The sequence below is a fragment of the Carassius carassius genome, chromosome 2, assembly GCF_963082965.1.
Source record: "Carassius carassius chromosome 2, fCarCar2.1, whole genome shotgun sequence".
NCBI lineage: Eukaryota > Metazoa > Chordata > Actinopteri > Cypriniformes > Cyprinidae > Carassius > Carassius carassius.
The window spans coordinates 42,703,235-42,715,450 of record NC_081756.1 but is presented as its reverse complement, the minus strand read 5'-3'; the positions used below and the strand labels follow the sequence as shown (position 1 = coordinate 42,715,450).

Here is a 12,216-nt window from a genome sequence, read left to right as displayed (position 1 = left end):
CCAAATCTCAGTTGGCACTTTTGCTGTTTTTTTTGTTAGAAGATATTTAAACTGACGTCAAACATAAACTGGCAGGACAGATTGAAAATTAGAAAATTTAAGAGCTATTGAGTAATAGAAAATTATGACAGTTGATACAAGTCATTCATGTTTGGAACGACATGAGGTTGAGTCAGGGACAGATTATGATGCAGCGGTGCTCTGGACACAGACCGATTAAGGCCCACCTCAGCTGAAATTGCATTGTGAAATATCTCGACTTTTAAATATAAGTAAATGCATGCACCTTTATAGATGGTGTCTGTTCAGTGGTTCCCCATCCTGGTCCTGGAGAACCCCCAACACTGCACGCTTTTGGTGTCTCTCTTATCTGACACCCACATGTGAGGGATACCCAACCCTAGTCCTGGAGATCGACTGTTCTGCAAAGTTTAGCTCCAATCCAAATCAAACACACCTGAAGCAACTAATTAAGGCCTTCAGGATAACTTAAAATTAAAAGCAGGTGTGTTTGATTAGGGTAGGAGCTAAACTTTACAGGACAGTCGATCTCCAGGAGCAGGGTTGGGCACCCCTGCATTAGTTGATCTATAATAGATGTGCGCCGATCCGATATTAAGTATTGGTATCACTCCATTTTCTGCAGGATCAGACGAGACGGATCCAAATCTAAGATTGTGAGTATACTATTCTGTGTTTGTTAAGCTCCACAAAAGGAGTGCGACTACCTCTCAGGCTGTACGGGCCGGGGGACAGCATCCGGAGGAGAACGAACTGCTGGCAGTGAGTAACTGGGAGACTGGGCATAAATCCAGGTAAGTCACTCAACTAGATCACACAATTCATGGAAATGAGTAGCCAAGAGACTGGCACCTAAGCACAACAATCTGGCAAAAAGTCTTGTAACATTCAGAAAAAAATAGAGATGTAAATCAGCATAAAGAGGAAACGTGCGAGCATGCCCTTGTGAAAAAGAAGTGTGCTTAATTGTACTTCAGATCTTAAAAGTATACTTTTCAAAAAGTGCACTTGCAGATAATATAATTTAAATTAAAGGCCAATAAGTGTACTTAAAGCGGGTACACTTTAATGACAATAGGTCTTAACATATTTAAGTGCACTTTATGATAATGTCTAAATTAAGTATTACTTAAACATACATTTTACGTTATAATGATTTTATTGTGTTTTAAATAAGTGCATTAATTTTGATTTATCAATAATATTGAAGCAGTGACGTGACATACATATGGTGACCCATACTCAGAATCCGTGCTCTATATATATATATATATATATATATATATATATATACTAAACTTCAACTTCTTAGCCAGAGATATGACATTGAAGTATACTTTAGTTCCCATTAATTGCTGATTCAGAGGTACATATTTGCCATATTTCAAAGTCCCACTTAAGTGATTATAAAATATCCCTCAAAAGTTCAACTAATTGCAATTAATGTAATTTTAAACTGTAATATATTTTAAATTAAGGTCAAATAATATGCATTTATGTTGTCGAAAAAATTACATTTAATTCACACTTAAGTGAAAAAGAGTAAAGAGTATTTTAGTTCACATTAATTGCTTGTCAGTACATTAGTAGTACACTTTCACCGTGTTTTAAAGACACTAGATGCAATTATGAACATAATTGTACATATAAAGATGTACTAAAAAGTCCCACTTAAGTGGTTTAAGAAAATTACTCAAAAGTTCAACTTATTGCATTTAATAACGTTAAAATGTGATTCATCTGAAATTAATTACAATGTACTTAAGTGGCAAAAATAACATTTAATTTGCACTTATGTGTGTTCTTTTATTATTTCTGCAATAAGTACACTTTATAAAAGTATACTTAAGTGCACTTCTTTTTCACAAGGGTGATAACTAACAGCTGAGTCTAGAATAGCACTGCACAAAATAGAAAAGAAAACTAGAGCCAAACCCGGCTCATGACAGTTTTGTATATATTCCAAGTGTTCTGAAGCCGTACCATAGTCTGAAGTGAGGTACAGATAAATATTAGTTAAGGTGATGAAACTCATTCAATGTTCCTATTATTATACTTGATCTGTATAAAGATAAATTTTGCATAAAAGAACTTTATCTTGCTGGAGTTTAATGCGGTTTCTAAATAATGTTACTTTTCTACCAGGTGTCTGTTAGATCACTACATTGGAGTCGAAAGCACTATTAATTGTTCTTCATGCGCACAGTAACTGAAATTTAAAACCGTTAAAAAGACTTCAGATTGAAGTGACGAGTTGACTACACCCACTACACTTTCCCACAACTGCCGCCGCCAGTCTGACAGTGAGGTTGATAACTAATTTTAAAGTGTCCTAATATTGTTTTGGAGTCCCCAACAACAGGTTTAAATGCATCTCCGATCAGAAAACACTGCACTTTTCTCAGAATATACATTTCATATTAAAATACTTTTTCAATTATTTAAAATCAATTAGTTCAAAGCAGTTCTGAGCTTAAGAACTATAAACCCCTCCCTCCCATAAGCCTACTCTGCTCTAAATGGTGAGCTGGCCAAGTCTGTTGAAATTGTTTTTTCCATATACAGTGCGTGTCAGAAACGAAACGCCCATTACCATATTTATTTTTTCAAGGACTACTTGTTTACTTCCTTGTTTTTTTTTTTTTACTTTTCTTTGTATATTTATTTATATATATTTTTTTTTTACTTTTTTTGTTTTTTTTACTGTATTCAAATGTTTAAAGAACTGAAAATATAAAATAAAAATTACATACGTCAATAAAGTTCTCTGCCATATCTGCTCATAGCTTCTAGGAAGCCAACATATCACTGTATATCATCCACAGGAAAATTCATGTGTTAATGTAGTGTGCAGGACTTCACTGTGCAGCGTTGCACAACGAATATGGACGAGTCAGCAGAGGGAAACCCTACCTCTGGTCTCATCAATGTCATGGGCTCAAACCTCTGATAAGCCTGGGGCATTTTGAAACCAACTGCTGCAGTTTGGTTACAATCTGCCAATAACCAAAGAACTAGCAATTAAAGATGAACACCTTGCCAACTGTTAAACAAAAGCGTGGATCAGTAATGCTATGTGAAACAGAACATATTGTATCAATAAATAGAAAATAAATGGGTCAAAACAAATCAAATACTTGCCTCTGGAAATGATCGGAAGCACTTTAGCAGTGTCTGCACATGACAATGATTAATAAATTAGGAGTAGAAGCAAAAATTGCTTATGAAAATTTGTGATTTATATTCTTGAAGCAAGAATATATTCTTGAACCGGGGGGTTACTTTTTTGATGTTTTACTTTTTTTATTTGTATATTTATTTTTATATTTATTATTTTGTCAGGTTTGGCATTCCATACAATGTAGGTTTGAATTTAGCAGCTGATGATGTGCCACACTGAATGTTCTAATCACACCAGTGTGATTGTATAAAAACCTTTTTTTTCTTTTGGAAGCTGCATTAAAAATCCACTTGGCTCAAATATCTGAGGGGGCACAATTGAAATCGCATTTTCGGGAAGAGTGGTATTTCAACTGGGCCCCCCTGCTAGTAAGTGAGTTAGTAAGTCTCTTTGGATAAGTGTTTGCAAAATGCAAAAATGTAAATGTGAAGATATTACAGAATTTCCATTTTTTGGATAAATTATCTCTTTAAAAGTCCAGCCAGCTTCATTACATTTAAGGGAACAATTTTGTTGGGGGGTGTCATTCTGAATCTCTGAGACTCTCCCATCAAGGCCTGAGACAGCCCACTAATGCTAAGGGGCTTCTGTTGCAGTCCAACTTTAACTCACTTACACAGATACGGTATAATGGTTGTATGCTGAGTAAAGGAAGTCTTAAATAAGCAGGGAAGACGGAAGAGACACACTGATAAAGTCAGCTTTGGGATAATGCATCCAGCAGGTAAAAATATATCTAATATATTTTGTGTGTGTGTTTTCATAAAAATACAATTATTAAGCACTTCAAGCTGGATCAATTATATGAATGTCACTGCATTACAAACAAAACACAACAAGTGGCATTTTTTTTATTAAGATGAATAGCACAAGCATATATTTAACAAATAGTTTGATGGGTTTAAACTATTAATATATATGTATATATCCTCGTTAAAACTACAAAAAAAAGGACTTGGCACCTTGTATATATGTATATAAATAATGTGATGAACTACACATGTTTTAAGTGTTATAGGAACTTGGAAACTGGCTTCATTGACTAAAAATGTCCTGGGGATCAGTCTATCTGAAAAGTAATAGCAAATACAGTATGGCTCAGATAAATGCTGGTGTATGACTATGTATGCAGCCTGATACTCAACAAAATACATATTTGCAAACCTTTTTAGATTTTTTCTAAAGGCTTTAAATACTCTTCCATTTAAAAAAACAAAAAAGTATTTCCTATGTCGCATTTTACAGAGTTAAAGGTGTTTTGTACCACAGATCTTAGTCAACTAAGCTAATGTTAACCTGAAAACCATTCTTTTCCTTATGCAAATTGATATTTTTAAATTTATTCAGTTCACTTATCTATTGGTACAGAAATAAGTTTTGGATACTTTCTGACTTTTCTCAGTATTTGTTATAAGAAAAAGTACATTTTTTGCTGATACCACTTGCTTGATATTTTGTTATCTAGTGCAGTGACATTCATAGATTCAAGTGTGGCTTCAGTGTCCAAGTACATTTTGGTGCCTCTCTTGTAGCATGTTTTAAGAGATACGGAGCAAACAGAAAGACAGACTGAAAGAGAGAGAGTGTATAAGTGAGATAAGAGAGCAAGAGACTACTGGTAGTATATTGTCCCAAATTTGAGAGGTTACAGTTAACACTATATATTAAATGTGTTAAAATATCCTCAGGCATAGAATTGCATCCTTTTATATTAACCTAACCACTCTTGTTAATTTAGTCCGCTTTACACAGATGCCAACAATTAACATTGTAGTCTATAAAAACTTGTGACAAAAAATGAAACCTAGATTTTCCCACACTGACTGAAGACATCTGAAACAAAGCCACAACTTAAGAGATAATAATGGCTAGCAAAATCAGATACATAGGAGGAGAGAGAGAGAGAGAGAGAGAATAACTTCTCTATAATAACTCCAGGTAGGTTAGGTAACTATTGAATAACGTACTTGGTTAACAACATAACCTCAGTTCCCTTAGATACGGAATGAGTACTGTGTCGTAAGCCGTTAGGCTGAGTCTCAATGGGGAAAAGTCATTTTTTTCAGATTTCTGAATCACGAATCACATTTCTTTTTCAATCACGCAGTGAAACTGCACGACCATTGGTTCATGGAGTTCGATAGAAACGAACCAATGGCGGTGCGTGCCTATGGTGATCACACCCATCTAAACCCCAGACCAGTCGGGATGTAATTACACTAGTCATCTTGTTGACCTCCTACAGTTCAGGCGCCAAGGGGCCTGAGAACGTGTAGGGGAAAAGCTAACCCCAGGGACCCAGACACAGGCTGGACAACAAGCAAAAATCGACCATGATGGTGGACTTATACTGAGAGGACCTGCATTTTGTAGTGCAGGAATATCCAGGTTGTAGAACCTGACAAATGTGGACACGAGGCCCAGCCGGCTGCTGCACAGATTTCTGCAATAGACACGCCACTAGACCACGCCCATGAGGAGGCCATCCCCCTTGTGGAGTGTGCTTTAACTCCTATCGGACATTAGAGCCCGGAGGATGAGTAAGCAAGATCTATCGCGTCCATTATCCATCTGGATAGCCTTGGCGGCCTCCGAAGCACACAAAGAGCTGTTCCGACTGTCGAAAAGAGGCGGAACGGTCAATGTAGGCTCTTAAAGCCCTGACAGGGCAGAGAAGGTTCAACTCCTGATCATCCTGAGAAGGAAGTGCGGAGAAAACAACAATCTGGTCTCTGTACGGAGTGAAGAGAACCTTGAGGACATACCCATGCCTTGGATTCAGGATGACCTTGGAGTCGCCAGACCCGAACTCAAGGCAGGTGAAACTCGCAGAGAGTGCCTGTAGGTCTGAAAGTCCTACTCGCTTAACCGATGCTAGCGCCACTAGCAGAGCGGTTTTCAGTGACAGAGAACATAAGTCGGCAGTCTGAAGCGGTTCGAAGGGCGGCTCTTTGAGGCCACTAAGAACCATGGATGAGTCCCATGTGGAGATTGTGAATGGGTGAGGAGGGTTCAGCCTTCTAGACCCCTTCGGAAAACGAAACAACCAGATTGTTTTTACCCACAGACAGCCCGGCTATAGGAGCATGACAGGCTGCGATAACGCAACATAGACTTTAAGGGTAGATTGAGTATGGCCCCTATCCAGTAAGTCTTGGAGGAAGGACAATATCTGGGATATGTCACAAGTGAATAGATCTTCACCCCTGGGTGTACACCAGGTGGTGAAAACCAACCATTTAAGGCCATAGAGGCGCTTTGTCGATGGAGCTCCAGCCTGTAATATGGTATTCATGATGCTCTCTGAGAGGTCCACCAACTCCCATTGAGAGGCCATACATGGAGAGCCCACAGCTCGGGTCTGGGGTGCCATATCATTCCGTTCACTTGAGAGCGGAGGTCCCGTCTCAAGGGGATCGACCATGGCTTTGCTAGCGATAGCTGCGACAGGTCCGAGAGCCATGATTGCCTCCTCCTAAGAGGGGCTAACAGGAGGACATTGTGGGCATCCTCCCTGATTTGTCTGACCTAGGGGAACACAGCGATCAGGGGAAAAGCAAAGAGGAGGAGACTGGGCCAGTCGTGGGCCAGAGCATCCTTGACTTTTGAAAAATAGATTGGGCAATGAGAATTGTCTTCGGAGGCGAAGAGATCGACTTCTGCCCTCCCAAAGACATCCCAAATCCTTTGAACATTTTAGGGATGGAGCCTCCACTCCTCCGAGGGGAGGTTGCCCGGGACAACATGTCCGCCCCAGTATTCAGAACAGCCTGCACATGTGCTGCCCTAAGAGAGAGCAGGTTGTGCTGGGCCCACTCTAGGATGCTTTTCACTAGAGTGAATAGTGGTTTTGAGGAGAGGCCCGCCTTGGCGATTTATGAAGGACACCACTGTCATGTTGTCCAACTGGACTAGAATATGGTTCCCTGCCAGGAATGGTAACAAAGCGTAGGGAGCTCGAATACAGCCAGCATTTCCAGGTGGTTGATATGGAGCTTGCTTTCTGTACTTGTCCAGACGCCAAAGGTCACATGGCCTTCGCACAGGGCCCCCCAGCCCATCTTGGAAGCATGCGTGAAGATGACTTTCCACCTGTTAACTATCCCCACAGCTGCCCCCTGCTCGTACCAGCTGGGCTTCATCCATGGGGCCCGGGTTGCACTGCACACTTGGCTCACCTTGATCATGTGGCGACCATGCCACCAGGCATGGGGTGGGACTTGAGGTTTTAGCCAAAACTGTAGTGGCCGCATGTAGAGCAGGCCCAGCTGCAGAGCTGGTGATGATGAGCTCATGAGACCTAGCATCTTTTGAAACCTCTTGAGCGGCAGAGCCGTTCCAGGTGTAAAGGTTTCCGCGAGTTGCCAAATGGCCAGAGCGCGCTTTGGTGGGACTACAGCCCTCATACGGGTCGAGTCTATAATTGTCCCCAGGAATGTGATACATTCCTGGGGGACAACGAGCTCTTGGAAAAATTGATCCTGAGCCCCAATCACTTTAGATGGTTGAGGAGTCAAGTCAAGTCAAGTCACCTTTATTTATATAGTGCTTTAAACAAAATGCATTGTGTCAAAGCAACTGAACAACCTTCATTAGGAAAACAGTGTGTAAATAATGCAAAATGATAGTTAAAGGCAGTTCATCATTGAATTCAGTGATGTCATCTCTGTTCAGTTAAATAGTGTCTGTGCATTTATTTGCAATCAAGTCAACGATATCGCTGTAGATGAAGTGACCCCAACTAAGCAAGCCAGAGGCGACAGCGGCAAGGAACCGAAACTCCATCGGTGACAGAATGGAGAAAAAAACCTTGGGAGAAACCAGGCTCAGTTGGGGGGCCAGTTCTCCTCTGACCAGACGAAACCAGTAGTTCAATTCCAGGCTGCAGCAAAGTCAGATTGTGCAGAAGAATCATCTGTTTCCTGTGGTCTTGTCCTGGTGGTCCTCTGAGACAAGGTCTTTAGGACCAAGGAGGAGGGATACGTGAGCCACCACCTCCGCCTCTGACTGGGCCAAAGCGAGCCAGTCGTTGAGATAATTCAGTATACGCACTCTCCTCTGTCTCAGAGTGGAGAAAGCCGCATCTATGTACTTTGTAAAAGTTTGGGGAGCCAGGGACAGCCCGAGCCGAAGTACCATGTATTGATATGCCACTCCTTCAAAAGCGAATCTCAAGAAGCGCCTGTGATGGGGGGCTATCTAGATGTGAAAGTAAGCATCTTTCAAATCCAGGGGAAAAAAACAGTCCCCTGGGCGTATTTGCGTCAAAGTGCTTCAAAGTGATCATGAGCACTTCATCAGGGCCCGGTTCAGATGCCTCAAATCGAGGATGGGTCTGAGAATGCCATCCTTTTTGGGGACGAGAAAGTACTGGCTGTAGAAGCCTGACTCGCTCTGCGCTGGGGGCACCTCGTCTATGGTCCTTTTTATGCCAGCATAAATTTTACCTTTGAACGAAGGACATGCACATCCTCACCTGTCACAGAGGATAGGACCATGCCGTTGAAAAAACGGGGGCTTCCCAGCAAATTGCAGTATGTAACCTCGCTTTGTTTTCAATACCCATTCTGACACTCCGGGGGATGGCCTGGTTGGTTCGGGCACTGAGTCATTGAAAGGAACTGTGGTGCTCGTAAATGGTGGAAGAGGAAATTTGCTCTCTCTTTGAGTATGTTATTTGGAGGGTGGTCCAGCTGCATTGGGACTTGGCCTCCCCCTCTTCCTGACCAGTGCATCAGGCTGACTTCCGTGTAGGCTGACATTTGTGCAGTGGTGAAGTGCTCAGCGAACCCATCCCCATTGGTGCCGAATAGGCCAGCGGGGGAGACTGTTTTATCTGCATCCTTGATCTCTGTCAGATTCAGCCAGAGGTGGCGTTCCAACACTACCAAGCTGGCCATCGAATGCCCAATAGCCTGGGAAGTGGCCTTAGTAGTGCGCAGGGCCAGGTCCGTAGCGCTGCACAACTCCTTAAATGTGGCCGGTTGTGCCCCACCTCGTCCATGGTGCGGAGGAGCTTGGCCTGGTACACTTGAAGCTCCGCCATGGAGTGCACTGCTGAAGCAGCCTGGCCGGCTGAGGGATAAGCTCGTCCCGCTAGAGCCAAAGTCATCTGGCATCGTTTGGAAAGAAGGGTCGCCTTAGACTTCCATCCAATGGCAGCAGGCAGGCACAGGTGTGCCGCCACAGCTTCGTCCACTGGAGGGATCTTCTCATAGCCATTCAGCCCCCCTTCTGAAAAGAAAGTTATCCATGAGCACAGAGGCCAGACTCATATCCACGCAATTTGGACTTCATCGTGCCGGTCATCACTGTGTAGGGGGGCGCGACATTTATGTGGTGCAACATTTGAAACAATACACAAAATTTGTTCTAGGAAATTTGCTCTTTTTATACAAACCTCAGCAAAAGCAGGTGGAAGTGCTGAAGAGCGAACGACACTGCAGGTGGATCGCGAGCGTTGCACTTTTAATCCCAAATTAGGGATAGGAGGGGGGGTTCTTTTGGTTCGGGCTATGTTCTGGGCCCAGACCCCTCCCCTAAGACAGCATGCCAAAATATGCTTACTATTTGCTTTCAGATTAGATCTAAGGGTGAACTCGTGAAATGGAAAAAGAAAAAAAAAGCATTACTTCTAGAGTGGCTGATATATTGAATATTACCGGAGGTTATAATATAGATAAATATTACAAGATCAGATCTCTGAATTTTGTTCAGTAGCGTTAAATTTAATTTTTAATAAAGTTCAGTTAAAATATAATATTGTATTTTCAACAGCCAATTTTTTTGCTCCACACATTCCAATATCAGAATGCAGTCGGATATAAATTACGTGATTAATTCACCTCCCGAGTTCATATAGCAAGAACTGTCACGTTATGGTGAAAGCCATACAAATTGCAAGACTAAATTAAGAATAAAGAAAATTTATATCCGCATATACTTACTTGATTCATCATCTGCAGTACATAAAGTCTCATCTGTAATCATCCAAATGTGATGCTCCGTTGTTCTCTTCTTGTTTGTTCCCTCACACAACGCAATTACACAAACATGGCCAGTGTTGCCAGATTTGATGGACAATTTCCAGCCCAAAATCTCACAAAAAACGCCCAAATTTTAATTGTCCAAATGTGAAGGAATACATAAATCAAGGCTGATGAGGCAATTTATAAATCCTTTAAACAAAATAATGACAATATAATATAATGTTAGATAAATTTCCCAGTAAATGATCAAATCGGGGCAAATGGCCTACATTAAAGAGAATTAGGCTACCGAACATGAATAAAATGTGCAAGGAGACCATCAAAATGGCAATCAAGAAATTAACTGATACCCTCAAAACAACGTCAGAATAATCCAATCTAAATGCAAAAAGTGGCCAATATAAATGATAGGGAAAAGCAACGTAATTAGCAGGTATTTCACACTTATTCATGCACCATGACACTCAAAACTTTATTTACTGAAACGTACTGAATCCGACAATTCAAAAAAAATTAAATAACAACAACAATAATGCGCTTACCTTTGTGTCGCTCTTTTACACATAACTAGAGGAAGTCTCTTGTTGAGTTCAAATTGTAGAACATAATACAGAACTTTGAACAGTCAAAACTAATAAAGTCTATCAGTTTTCAGTGATTTATCAATCTGGACCGTTTAAAAGATAAAAGACAGTATCATATAAACAGAGATATTTAGTTTCATTTGATTAATTAAAATGTGCTCTGATTTACAAGTTGCAGTGACAGAGCCTTGTTATCTCACTCAACAATAATTCACGTTTTGAGAGTTGAGTCACTCTCCCACTCTTTATCTTATTATTTAGGCATTGATTACTTGAATTTACAGTCATTCAGATACATTATAACTTATCACGCTAAAAACCTGTCACTCATGAATCATAACGTCTGTCTGTTGAGCCCTCACATACAGGTGCTTCTCAATAAATTAGAATGTGGAGGAGAAGTTCATTTATTTCAGTAATTCAACTAAAATTTTTAAACTCATGTATTAAATTCAGTGCACACAGACTGAAGTAGTCTAAGTCTTTGGTTCTTTTAGTAGTGGTGATTTTGGCTCACATTTAACAAAAACCCACCAATTCACGATCTCAACAAATTAGAATATGGTGACATGCCAATCAGCAAATCAAATTAAAACACCTGCAAAGGTTACCGAGCCTTCAAAATTGCCTCCCTTACACCCTTCACTAGGAGTGTAAGTCACAAAAATACATTGCCAATAAGCTGGCGATTCACAGAGTGCTGTATCCAAGCATGTTAACATAGTTGAGTGGAACGAAAAAGTGTGGAAGAAAAAGATGCACAACCAACCGAGAGAACCGCAGCCTTGTGAGGATTGTCAAGCAAACTGGATTAAATAATTTTAGATAACTTCACAAGAAATGCACTGAGCCTGGGGTTAAGGCATCAAGAGCCACCACACACAGAAGTGTCAAGGAATTTGGTTACAGTTGTCGTATTTCTCTTGTTAAGCCACTCCTGAACCTCAGACAAAGTCAGAGGAGTCTTACCTGGGCTAAGGAGAAGAAGAAATGGACTGTTGCCATTGGTAACCAAGGTCTGGAGGAAGGGTGGAAAAGCTCATAGCCCAAGTTGCTTGAAGTCCAGTGTTAAATTTCCATAGTCTGTGATGATTTGTGGTGCAGTGTCATCTGTCAGTGTTGGTCCATTGTTTTTTTGAAAACCAAAGTCACTGCACCCATTTGCCAAAATATTTTGCAGCACTTCTACTTCCTTCAGCTGACCAGCTTTTTGAAGATGCTGATTTCATTTTCAGATTTGGCACCTGCCCACACTACCAAAAGCACCAAAAGTTGGTTCAATGACCATGGTTTTGGTGTGCTTGACTGACCAGCAAACTCATCAGACCTGAACCCCATAGAGAATCTATGGGCTATTGTCAAGAGTAAAATGAGAAACGAGACCAAAAAATGCAGATGAGCTGAAGGCCACAGTCATAGAATCCTGGGCTTCCATACCACC

General features: G+C 40.9%; 1 protein-coding gene across 2 annotated transcripts in view; it reads left to right on the top strand.

Moving 5' to 3' along the window:
• The first annotated feature begins 657 nt into the window (after nt 1-657).
• Nucleotides 658-12,216, top strand: part of LOC132110200 (anoctamin-1-like) — a 57,064-nt gene continuing 45,505 nt past the window's right edge. The window contains exon 1 of one of the 2 annotated variants that reach the window (XM_059516817.1): nt 658-677. The gene's annotated coding sequence lies outside the window, so the exon portion shown is untranslated. Of the gene's footprint in view, nt 678-726; nt 816-12,216 lie in introns of those variants that run through there. The other variant, XM_059516811.1, reaches the window with a different exon arrangement.